Here is an 11,424-nt window from a genome sequence, read left to right on the forward strand (position 1 = left end):
TCACACCTGTTGCCACTCTCCTTGTAAGCCACAGCATTTAAGCAGTGCCAGGAGGTAGGGTTGGGCGAATGAAGCCCCATGAGGCTTTGGAAGGTTCTTCCTGATTGTATCGTAAATGTTTCGAAGTGTCAAAGCATCGAATACAAAACAGTGACATCTGGTGGTTAGCAGACATAACGGCGGCTCTCATTAGCGATTAAACAATCACAGACAAAGCCACATGCCGACCAAATGGCCCTTCTCTGACACTGGTAAAACAAAGCGGAGAGACAACGTGTTCTGTTCCCTTGTGAGTAAAAACTATTAGGCCTACAGTCATTGGAATAAACATTATAGTTTTGATATGCTTCTAATAATTTGAATTGAAAATGTAATGTGCTTGGTTTTAAATAATGCTATGTTTCCATGAACATCTTAAAATGGCCTTGGGAGGGTGGTAGCGTGTTCGTATACCGCACGCGCGACCGCGGTTCAAATCCCGCCATGTTCATAATTGCCATGAGTTAGCATTATTTGATATTGCATGCTTCTCTATTGTGGTTGTGTTTAAGACTTCATTTGATGTTTTGCAAAAACTAATGGCAAAATAACGTAGGCTAATTGCTGTAGATGACCACAGTAGTGTCAGATAACAGAAAACATATAAAGGGCATTGTGAAAACATGGGGCATTGTGTACAATGGGGATTGTGAAGTCCTTGTGTAGGGCTACAATTTTAGAAGGGTGCTTGTGCAACAAAACATATGTGTTGGGGACTTTCAGGTTTATCGAACCCGTAACGCTTTAGGGATTTGATACAAGCACCGGTGCCCCTGTGTCAAATGTCCCATTTAAACTTTTCAGTGACGTCCGAAGCTTCGTACGTCATCAGTCACGTGACCTTACAACTTTGATACGCGCTCCGATACATTGTGCCGAAGCAGATTGCTTCGCGGAAGTGATACGAGCTTCGGTGCCTCGGTGTCAGACTTCCCATCCCTACCAGGAGGAACACTCTTTGCCAGATTGTCACAGTGGATTCTCATGTATGCTCATGCTCTTTTGGATTACTGGTTTTTGACCTAAGCCTGTTTTTTTGTACTTTTGAATTCGACTCAACCCTTTGGAAACCTTTGCTTGGACCTTGCATTGCTTTGTTGCCAACCTATGCCTGTTCAGCCATGTGAGTCTCGTCTAGTCCCTTTGTTTCATCTGCTTGTGTATTTCTTGGCCAACTCGTGTACCGAACTCTGTTTTTGCCACCTTGGATTTTTGATTGAACCTTGCCTGTGTTTTTGCCTGCCAACCTGTGTACTGGACTCTGCCTGTTTTTGCCACTTTAGATTTTGACTGAAACCTGCCTGTACCTCTGCCGTTTTGGATTTTTTGAGTTTGCACTGTTTTGTCAAGTCACACTGCCTGGTTCAGTTTTGTAAGGGCTGTCCCCTCATAAATCTGGAATTTCCTTTAAGAATCTTCTTTGAGAGTCTCTGTGTAGTTTGTTCTGAGAGGCTGAGTCACATACAGTACTGCAGGCAGGGAGAGCAGTGGTGTAGCATATTAGCGAGCAGCAGGGTGGATTGCTTAATATCCAAAGGGCATTTGGGCGGCAACTCCCACTCAGTTTCTCAGTTTCCCGCCATTCCACCACATACAAAAGGAAGGAACGGAGGTCAGAAAACAAGCTTCGAGTTTTGGAACTGGTGTAGCAGCTTCTCCTGAAAAGTGCCCTAAACAATGTTGGTAAGTGACAACACTTAACTGTAATTACTGTGTTTTAATCATCTTTGCTACAACTGGGACTGTTTTTTTTTTTTTTTGCTTGGATGAGCTGCCGGGTGTCACTACTTGACACACAATCTGTGGTTAACCAACTCTCACACTGGCTTCCATTTATCGGCAGCTGGATGTCTTCCGCATGGTTTGCCTAGAGGTGAAAGTGTCATGTAGAAGTGTCGTCTGAGATTATTTGCCTTTGAGGTTATGGTTGCGCATAGAGATTAAACCCCTTTATACTGTAGCTCTTGACCGTACAACAAGCTTTTTAGATGCTAACATGGCAACTTGCTATGAATCCTACAAAGTTTAAATTCCATCAAGGACTCTCTCATGTAGAATAGCGGTTGTAGATTAAGCCCAGTGGTATGCCAAGAGGTATGTTACCTCTTTCTAGTTCTTCAGCAAACAATCGGCTGTACAGTCACAATGAGATGAGGCCTATAACATGGTAACATGCTAACTGCTAGGTTAAGATTCCATCTAGCAAAAAGGCCATCATGGTCCTGGTCATTGTCGTTTTTCTGCGTGGGTAAAAGATTGTTGTTTGATGATATCCTCCTTTACTATACTCAGGTATATTGTTAGAAGGCTATACATTAGAGGTTTGCGCAGAGGCTGAGGGCTGTGTGTTGTTTCAGTTCTGTTGCTGCCACCTCCACTTGCTGCTTTGCATGCACACAAGTTACGGCAGACTGTGGTGCTGTCTGTGAATGAAGCTGTCAATGTGGTTTCTTTGTCAATGTGGTGCATCACACACACGCACACACAGACACACGCAAACACTCACACACGCAAACACTCACACACACACACACATATACACGTACACACACCACAACACAAGCTCTTTCAAGTGAAGCTCTCTGCCACCATCTCTCTTCTCTCTGTGTCTGTGTGGGTGTGTTTTCTCTCTCTCTCTCTCTCAGAATGAAGTGAATTATTCCAAGTCAGGTTAAGAGGTCGCAGGGTTGTGGCCCTTTATTTTTGGGTGAGGACCAACTAATTCTCTCTCTCTCTCTCTCTCTCTTCTACTGAAACCAGTCGATCAGAGCCACACATAATAAAGGTTTTTGTGTTTCTTTCTAGTATTCGTCCCTTCTTTGCTTGCCATCTTCACATCCTCTCACGTGGAACAAGAAGTGATCTGGTACTGCCGCCATCATCGCATTATTGAGGAACACCACATAACTCAGATACTCTCAAAGATTTCACACTCGACTCGAGATATGAGGCAAGTGCATGCAGATTTGTGTTTTACTCTGATACCTAGCTTTCGAAAGATGTGCTGATACAATCAGTCTTTCTGACGCTTCCTGTTTGTGTTTCGTTGCTGTTGTGTGTGGCATATGACTTCCAGTCTGTCTACATTCAGACAGTAAACCGTTTAAATTCAGACACAAGCTGAACCGTGTAAATTCAGACATGCGCCAAACTCTTCTGCAGTACTGTGTTTATACAATTGTGTGTGGACAGGCCCTTATCTGTTTTTGATTTGAATATCTTTAAGGATGTTGCATAGACAAGGGACCGTGGTGATCGGCATTCGGCTGCTGATGACGACGCTTTTTTGTGGTGAGTCTCTGAGTTTCTTTCTGAGGAAGAGATTAAATTTTCGATCCGGTGAGATGAAATTTTCTGATTAGCTGGTGGGTTGGCTATTCTGAATAACACGACACCTATAAAAAAAAAAAAAGTTTAATCACCACTCCAATGCTTATGAATGGTAACTATAACAACCATACTACTACAGTTGAGCCTGGAAGCAGGCTTTGCAACAATGGAATCAACTGTAAATAAACTAATAAAAACAAATTTCATTACATTCACTTTACTCTCATATCATTCCACCACTATCACTGTTAGGGCCAAAGAAGATGTACAACAAACTGAACAAGTCGGCTTCTTTGTAAACAGAACCTGTTGTTTCCTTTGTGTGCTTTAAAGGCATGATTATTGAATGGCAACTGGGTGATAAGCGGGATAACACCCTTCGAGGTGCCCCGTTATGTGGATTTAATGAATATAATAAAAAAATAAATAATACATTCTGCGAAATGTTCCCCTTGGGAACGTTTTTGCAAACCCAGCCAAACATACCACCAGGTACGTTTCTGGAATGCAAACTCATAAATTCCGTATAACAGGACACCTCGGCAGCTGTTATCCCTTACTTAATCTGCGATTTCATCAAGGTCTCTGATTCTGAAATGCCCTATGCAATGAGTGGGGTACTGATGTCAATGCTAAGATGCTAACAGTACCACAGTAGTTTCCATCAAGGTAAATAAATATGACCAATCTTCTTCTGCAGAAATTACCAGAATATTTCACCATGGAGATAGTTGTCATGATTGTTTATAATGTTTTAAAAAGCCTGACTTTGCTCACTTAACCCTTAAATGTGACACTTCCAAGTCAGGTTAAGAGGTCACAGGGTTGCGGTGTGTAATTGGGGTGTAATTCTCTCTCGCTCTCTCTGCATACTGTTGGTTGTGTGTGCATGGATACATATGATGGTTTTTTGTTTTAATATGTGACAGGTCATGCATGACTAACATATGGTGAATAATTGTGTTTCTGCAGAAGCAGTCATGTCAGCTCCAGTACCTGCACACAAGTCTGATGGCTCTGTGGCCCCAGAGCCCCAGCTGGGTCAGTCTGACAGCCCTGTGATGTTGGTGCCTTTGGGCAAGAATGTCGTGTTCTCCTGCAAGCCTCCAGGCTCTCTGGCGGAGAGCTGCATCTCAGTGCAAACCAAAGACACTCGGGAGAAGGAGCCATCTTCTTTGTTCGTAACCGGCCCGGAGAAGAAAGTGGAAGTGCTCGAGCAGGTGCTCCTCTACTTGAGGAAAGGTCAGGAGAAGCCCGAGTTTCATTCCCCGCTGTACCGAAACCGGACCAGCCGCCTGGAAGGGGGTGACATCAGCGTGGAGCTACGGAACGTATCTGTGAGAGACAACAACACCGTTTTTCACTTTGTGGCGTGTCCACACTGCCGCAAGTGTGTAATCCAGTGTGAGATTACTCTACGGATTACAGTGGAGAGTGGAGAGGGTGAGAGACAGCTCTGATGTTTCACTTTGATTCCTGCTCTGATGTGTGTGTTTCACTAATTCACGGATTGGGATAAATGCAGAGACCAAATTTCCCTCACGGGATCAAAAGAGTGTATACTTACGTATACTTTATACTTATACTGATGCTGTTCTTCTCTGACATTGATTTTACACATACCTGCTTGCCCAGGGTTCTCAAGTCTCACGCAATGGGCATGAGACACACGCAATTCACAATTCAAGTTCACACGCTCACACGCCACACCTTGCATTTTTCACGCAGAAATATTACTAGGGATGTCAAGGGATCTGCATAATTAGTAGAGGAGGCGCAGGCATACGAGAGGATTTCTCGCAGGGTTCAGAACTAGCGCACCACTCGCCAGCAAAATCAAAAACATAAATAGCCACCGATTCATCCATTTCATTCATAGCCACTCCAATCAAAAAATGTATCCGGGTAAAATTTCAAAATAGGACATCCCTTCCCTGAAACCATGTTATGTTTGTGCGCTTATGTGGGGTTACACGTTTAAGATGTCAAAACTGCACCAAAATTATTTTTATTCAGAAATTCAACTGTTTGTCATTTTTCATTGTCAAACCAGCCTACTTATGGCACTTTGTGTGTGTGTGTAAATCAGGCCTTTCTACGAACACTTGTAACGCTGTAAGCCTAGCTTACTTTATGGCAAAATTATTTTCCTATTTATAAACTAAACTACACTGTCGGACATTAAGAAAACATAATGAAGTGTCATTGTAGCTTTGTGTAACCCAGACATCAGCAATGTTCATTTTATACGACCAATCACTCTCGTGGCTGCCCGCACTTTCCCTGTCGTCACGGCTGCAACTTTCACACTCGTTTGTGCTTTTTAGCGGCGTGTTCATCAGGTCCCGGGACACCCGTCTGAGCCTCCATGGACCATGTCAACAATGAATGAAAATTAGCTTATTATCAATGAGTGTTATCAATGTGAGCGAGTATACTACTCATATTTTTTTTTTGTCCTTTTCAAATATAATAATCTTGACTGAGGGCTATTCTATGGCTCATCAATTCATGAGATATATGTACTGAGTGACTAAATATCAAAAGTTATTTCTACTGACATGCTTTGTGACAAAAAAACAAAAATGCATTCCCCTTGATATAAAGGCTGACATAAGAGACATAAGCTATGCAAGATGGGTACAAATCCCAGACTGTCCTGGAAAATAAACAAAAACAAGATATAGGATGTATACAATGACAAATTAAAGTGCCTGGGGGGCCCATTTCGCATCTGATAATCCGCCCATGTGTGCACACCTTTTGCTACATAGTGCACAAGTTTTTTTAATAAATGGTGCACTCATCTTAGTAAATAATGCACTTACTTTATTCAATTCCACACACAAGCGAAACATTTTAGTGAGTGAGTGCCCCTACCCCCCCCCCCCCCCCCCCAAATCTCACTCCAAGCTGAGCTCAACTTGAGAACCCCGTGCTTGCCTGAGCTGATGATGTCCCATATATGTACGTTATCATGACAAATGTAAATAAACTTGGTTTGTTTTGTTTACTGAATCCATCATCTGAAGGTGGGAAAGGGAACCCTGTGATCGTGACTGGGGATGAGAACACCACTGCCACCTTGATTGCTGTGGCTGTTTCTGTGCTGCTGGTGGTGCTGGTCTCCATGGTTGGTTGTTTCTACACCAGAAGAAAGTGTGAGTACTTCACTTCTAATGACTGCAAGTCTTTGCGATTAATCAGTATTGCATGGCTCATTGTTTTTACATTGCTTTTAGGCACTTACAGACTTTTTGTGACCTTTTAGGCACTTTGGCATTTTTATGGGTCTCTTTTGCTCATAAGATCATTCTCTTACAGACAACAAAAACACAATATATTGTATCTTTTCCTTATCTGCGCTTTAGATGCATATACAAAATTGCTTTATGTTTTCACTGGTTATACTGTATGTAGCGTCTGTTTTCACTGGTTGTATGCAGTGTCTGAGTCGGCGGTCTACTACTGCAAAAATTCCAGTGTTATCATACAGTATGTGGGATGTGCCTGCTGTTGACCTTGTTTGACTGACAGGTTCTAAATCTGATGCAGGTTGATCAACTCTCAAAAACCAAGACCAGTCGAATGGATCAACTCTCAAAAACCAAGACGAGACCAGTCGAATGGATCAACTATCAAAAACCAAGACCAGTCGAATGGATCAACTCTCAAAAACCAAGACCAGTCGAATGGATCAACTATCAAAAACCAGTCGAATGGATCAACTCTCAAAAACCAAGACCAGTCGAATGGATCAACTATCAAAAACCAAGACCAGTCGAATGGATCAACTATCAAAAACCAAGACCAGTCGAATGGATCAACTCTCAAAAACCAAGACCAGTCGAATGGATCAACTATCAAAAACCAAGACCAGTCGAATGGATCAACTATCAAAAACCAAGACCAGTCGAATGGATCAACTCTCAAAAACCAAGACCAGTCGAATGGATCAACTATCAAAAACCAAGACCAGTCGAATGGATCAACTCTCAAAAACCAAGACCAGTTGAATGGATCAACTATCAAAAACCAAGACCAGTCGAATGGATCAACTATCAAAGAACAGGACCAGCCGAATGGATTAACAATGATGACACAGCAGAGTGGATCAGCTGACATAGTAGCAGAACAGGAGCCTCTGCTCAGGAACGAACACAGCAGGGGGGAGGACGGCCATGGAGGCCAGAGTGACCAGGACAGAGCCCTGAGTGAACAGGAGACCTGTCTGTAAAACAACATTATGATCATACATATGATAAACATATTATAGATTTATTATCTGATACATTATTATTATTATGATTATTATTATTATACTATTATACTAGTATAGAAGATGGACTGAATGATAATAATGGATAGCATAATTCATGATTAGTGCACTACATATGGCTGCATTAACGTAACAACAGATGTATTTGCCAGTTCATGCACGTCACAGGGCGCAATGAATCAATGCATTTCCAACATCTAGAGGAACATGACTGAGGATGGCCTCAGATGTTTGTAGAGTTTACCATTTGGCATTTTTAGAAGTTATTTTCAGAAATGAAAATATGTACTGAGAACATGTTTGGTAATGCAAAGTGATTGATCTTACCCGGTAATTAAAAGTGCATTAGTTACATTATGTGTCATACACATTAGAGTCCTTAGAGGTCAGTGGATGACCAAGAGATTTCTTAATAAACACTGCCACCTAGTGGATGGTTAGTTTACAGTAAACAAATGCAGCCAGCCTGCCAAATGTGAACTGCATACGGTAGTAAAGCAATGCGTTTCTGCCTATGATTAATCATCTTAATATTTTTCTCTCATGTTAGTAGCCTATGTGGCCATTCTGCCCTGCTGATAGCTTGCCCCCCTCATCACTGGCTGCAGCTGTAGTATGAGGTTGCTTAGCTTTGTTCTTTGGCTCTTTTTTAATATGTGTACTTTTTTGATTGAAAGTTATAAAGAAATAAAGAAATAGGTATGTTTAACACATTGTTAGAGAGTGTTTGTGAATTTTTAGCAGTAGTTCATGACTTTCTTTTTCATTAAGGCAGGGGTCTTCAAGGCTGAGAGAGACACTGAACACGGGACCCCCCCCCTCTCTTTAAATAATAATAAAAAAAACAATAGTTCTGATATCACACACCCATGCGGGGTCCATTTGGGTTGGATATGGGCTGGGCTGGTGAGTGGGCCCCATCTGGGCTACCCAGCTGGGTCCCAGTTAGTTTTATCCGGGGGGGGGGGGGGGGGGTACATGGTGGCCCCATTGAAACTGGTTTAGCAGCTTCTCCTGAAAAGCAGTGTTGTGCCAGTTCACAGCTTTTCTGAACTAGTTCAAGTTCAGTTCATACATGCTCAAAGTGAACAGTTCACGTTCAAAGTTCACAATTTTAATTCTGAACTAGTTCAAAGTTCAGTTCATTTTACTTTTTTCGTGAAATATTCAAATAAATACTTTTTTTCACACTACGAGCTAGAAATCACTATACGTTCTTTGAAGCTGCTCATTGTAGACATTTGCTCATGACACTGCGATTGTGGGTTTTTTACCAGGTGATGAAACTTGCAGCAGTACAGACAAGGTAGACCAGTTCTATACTTAGTGCAATGAAATCCAGCCCTCCGCGCTCTCGTCGTTGCCTGTGACGCGGTGTTGCTATGCCTACCCCGCTCTGCTGCAATTCATCACGGGTAACGTTGTGCAGAAGCCAGTATGCTATTCAACTATTCTCAGCCGGACACTACGTTGCCCGCAATGCATTGCGCACACAATGTCAAAACCATTTCTGTCTGGTGATGCATGATTTAAGCGGCACCAGCGAGAATTGAGGGAGGAACTTTCTCTCGTTGCGTTTGAAAAGAGAAAACAGATGTCACTCAGTTTTCAATGGAAAACAAATTCCAACGTTCATTTACAGTGATGTCTGCCGTTCATGACACATAATGTGAACTAATTCACGTTCAAGTTCTTTATTAAAAAATGTGTTGCGTTCAGTTCAACGTTCACGAAAAAATGAGCGTGTTCAATGAACGCGTTCTTTTGAACTCGTTCACGCACTGCTGAAAAGTGCATTAAAGGGATATTCCACCATTTGAGGAGTTACACTCATTTCCCACCTTGAGTTAAACCTTTCTCCAGTTCATCCAGCCGTTCTCTGTGTCTGGCGGTACCACTTTTAGCTCCAGCCTAGCATAGATCATTGATTCAGATTAGACCATTAGCATCTCGCCTGCTAGCATCACGTTTAAAAGTGACTAAGATTTACGGTAATTTTCCTATTTAAAACCTCTCTCCTCTCAAGTTAGAAAGTGTAATAAGACAAATGGGAAATGAAACATGGCGGTTTTCTAGGCTGATTTTATAACTATACTCTCATTCCAGCGTAATAATCAAGGAACACCATGAGTGCAGCAGCACAATAATATCATGCAGCACCTGAAAATAGTTCCCTTAGGCTACTTCCAGCAACAATTCAGATTATTACACCTGAATGAGAGTATAGTTCCATGTCAAATCAGCCTAGAAAATCACCATGTTTTATTTTCCGTTCCGTTCCCATCCAATATTATGAGGCCTACAACATGCTAGCATGCTAAATGTCCTGTTAGGTTACAATTGTGTAGCGCCTCCTAGCGTGTCTGGCTATTAGTGTGGAGTGCGCTCCCCGAATTCCTATGTGGTGAGAGATCTCTCTCTCTAAGCTTAATTAATGCTCTAAAGTACTTCCCTAATTATTATTTGTTTGTTAGCATTTACAGCTATTTTAATACCTACCCTAATGGTAGCTGGCAACCTAATGTAAATATCAATACAGTGTCTTTAGCGCTAAGTTAAAGAAAAGCACTAAAGGTCTGCAGCTATCTCACTTAGTTAACTAAACATTAACTTTTTAAATGGCTATCAATACAATAAGTGCAATAAGCATCAACTGAAATGTCACTTCTCAATCAGCATTTAAACACTTTTACTTTAAACCAGGCTAATTTTAACTCAATAATATTATCTTACCTTAAGGATCAAAATCATAAAGATCATAAACCCAATGTAATGCACGTCTTCAACAAAAATACGTTTAAACTATTTACTGAAAAAAATATAGTATGCACATACAGTTAAACTATCATAAGTGCAATTCCAAAAACACAGTTCAATCCAATGGCTACTTATGCAAACAACACATTAAATCACATACAGTTAAAGCTAAGCCGGCAAATAGAATGAATACCCAGACAGTCATAGGAGGGAGGACACGTTGCAGGCCTGTATCGTGGCTTGGGAGCGTAGAGACCTCAAACAAAATGGTCGCTTGGCGCCACTGCGCAGCAAACAAAGAAAACTCACTGCTGCAGTAGTGCTGGTCGTCGTCGTTGTCCACGCCGCGGCAACGCGGTGCTGGCGATGCAGGTGGTTTAAGACGTCTTCCAACAGCTTAGCAGGGGATGGTTCTGGAGATAAGTGCTTCTTCAGACGATGCACAAAAGGGCAACCGAGCAGGCTACTCGCTGGCAAAGTCTTTGTAGCTAGATCGTGCTGACTAGCCGTCCACTCTTTTTCCTCGTTGAGAACTCTAACCGAGTTCTTCAAAACCATAAACTATTACACTGCAAACTTATCCAAATGTATGTAACTCACTCTTTGTGTAGTATGCAGGTACATTTACTATCACACTTATTAACTTGGTGTTTTACCAATTTCTAAGGTGGCAGTACACAGCGCAGTTCTCACTCGTCTCTCTCTCTTTTTCCCGATGGTCTCCTTCTCCTCCCGTTCATCTTCCTTCTTCCTCGTGACCTCTAACCCCGACTCCTGATTGGATCTTTCTTCCAGGTAAGTCATTTTTAATTAACTTAATTTTTAGTACATGTAAACATTTTTAACACATTCTTAACAACATGAAATGTGCATTATAAAGAAAATAACCAAAATGAAAATATTAGTTTTAGGAAATAACCTAAATTCCCATAGGGCTACAATTGCATCCAGTAAAAAGCCTGCAGGTCTTCCTCACACAGAGCTAATCTGATAAAAACGAGATATTTACCAAGAGGTTA

The 11,424-nt window shown here is 41.7% G+C and overlaps 2 long non-coding RNA genes across 3 annotated transcripts; one reads left to right on the forward strand and one right to left on the reverse strand.

Moving 5' to 3' along the window:
• The first annotated feature begins 1,637 nt into the window (after positions 1 to 1,637).
• Positions 1,638 to 2,892, forward strand: LOC121692267. Its single transcript, XR_006025245.1, has 3 exons — positions 1,638 to 1,722; positions 2,685 to 2,746; positions 2,845 to 2,892. It is a non-coding gene; the product is annotated as an uncharacterized LOC121692267 (long non-coding RNA).
• A 398-nt stretch (positions 2,893 to 3,290) lies between these two features.
• On the reverse strand, positions 3,291 to 11,095 carry LOC121692355. Of its 2 annotated transcripts, XR_006025254.1 has the most exons (3): positions 10,715 to 11,095; positions 4,366 to 4,704; positions 3,291 to 3,434 (listed from the first exon to the last, which is right to left on the reverse strand). It is a non-coding gene; the product is annotated as an uncharacterized LOC121692355 (long non-coding RNA). The 2 variants fall into 2 exon arrangements; XR_006025253.1 differs by lacking the exon at positions 3,291 to 3,434 and having other exon boundaries at positions 4,341 to 4,704.
• Between the last annotated feature and the right edge of the window lie 329 nt (positions 11,096 to 11,424).

This window comes from Alosa sapidissima, chromosome 2 (assembly GCF_018492685.1).
Source record: "Alosa sapidissima isolate fAloSap1 chromosome 2, fAloSap1.pri, whole genome shotgun sequence".
Classification (NCBI taxonomy): domain Eukaryota; kingdom Metazoa; phylum Chordata; class Actinopteri; order Clupeiformes; family Clupeidae; genus Alosa; species Alosa sapidissima.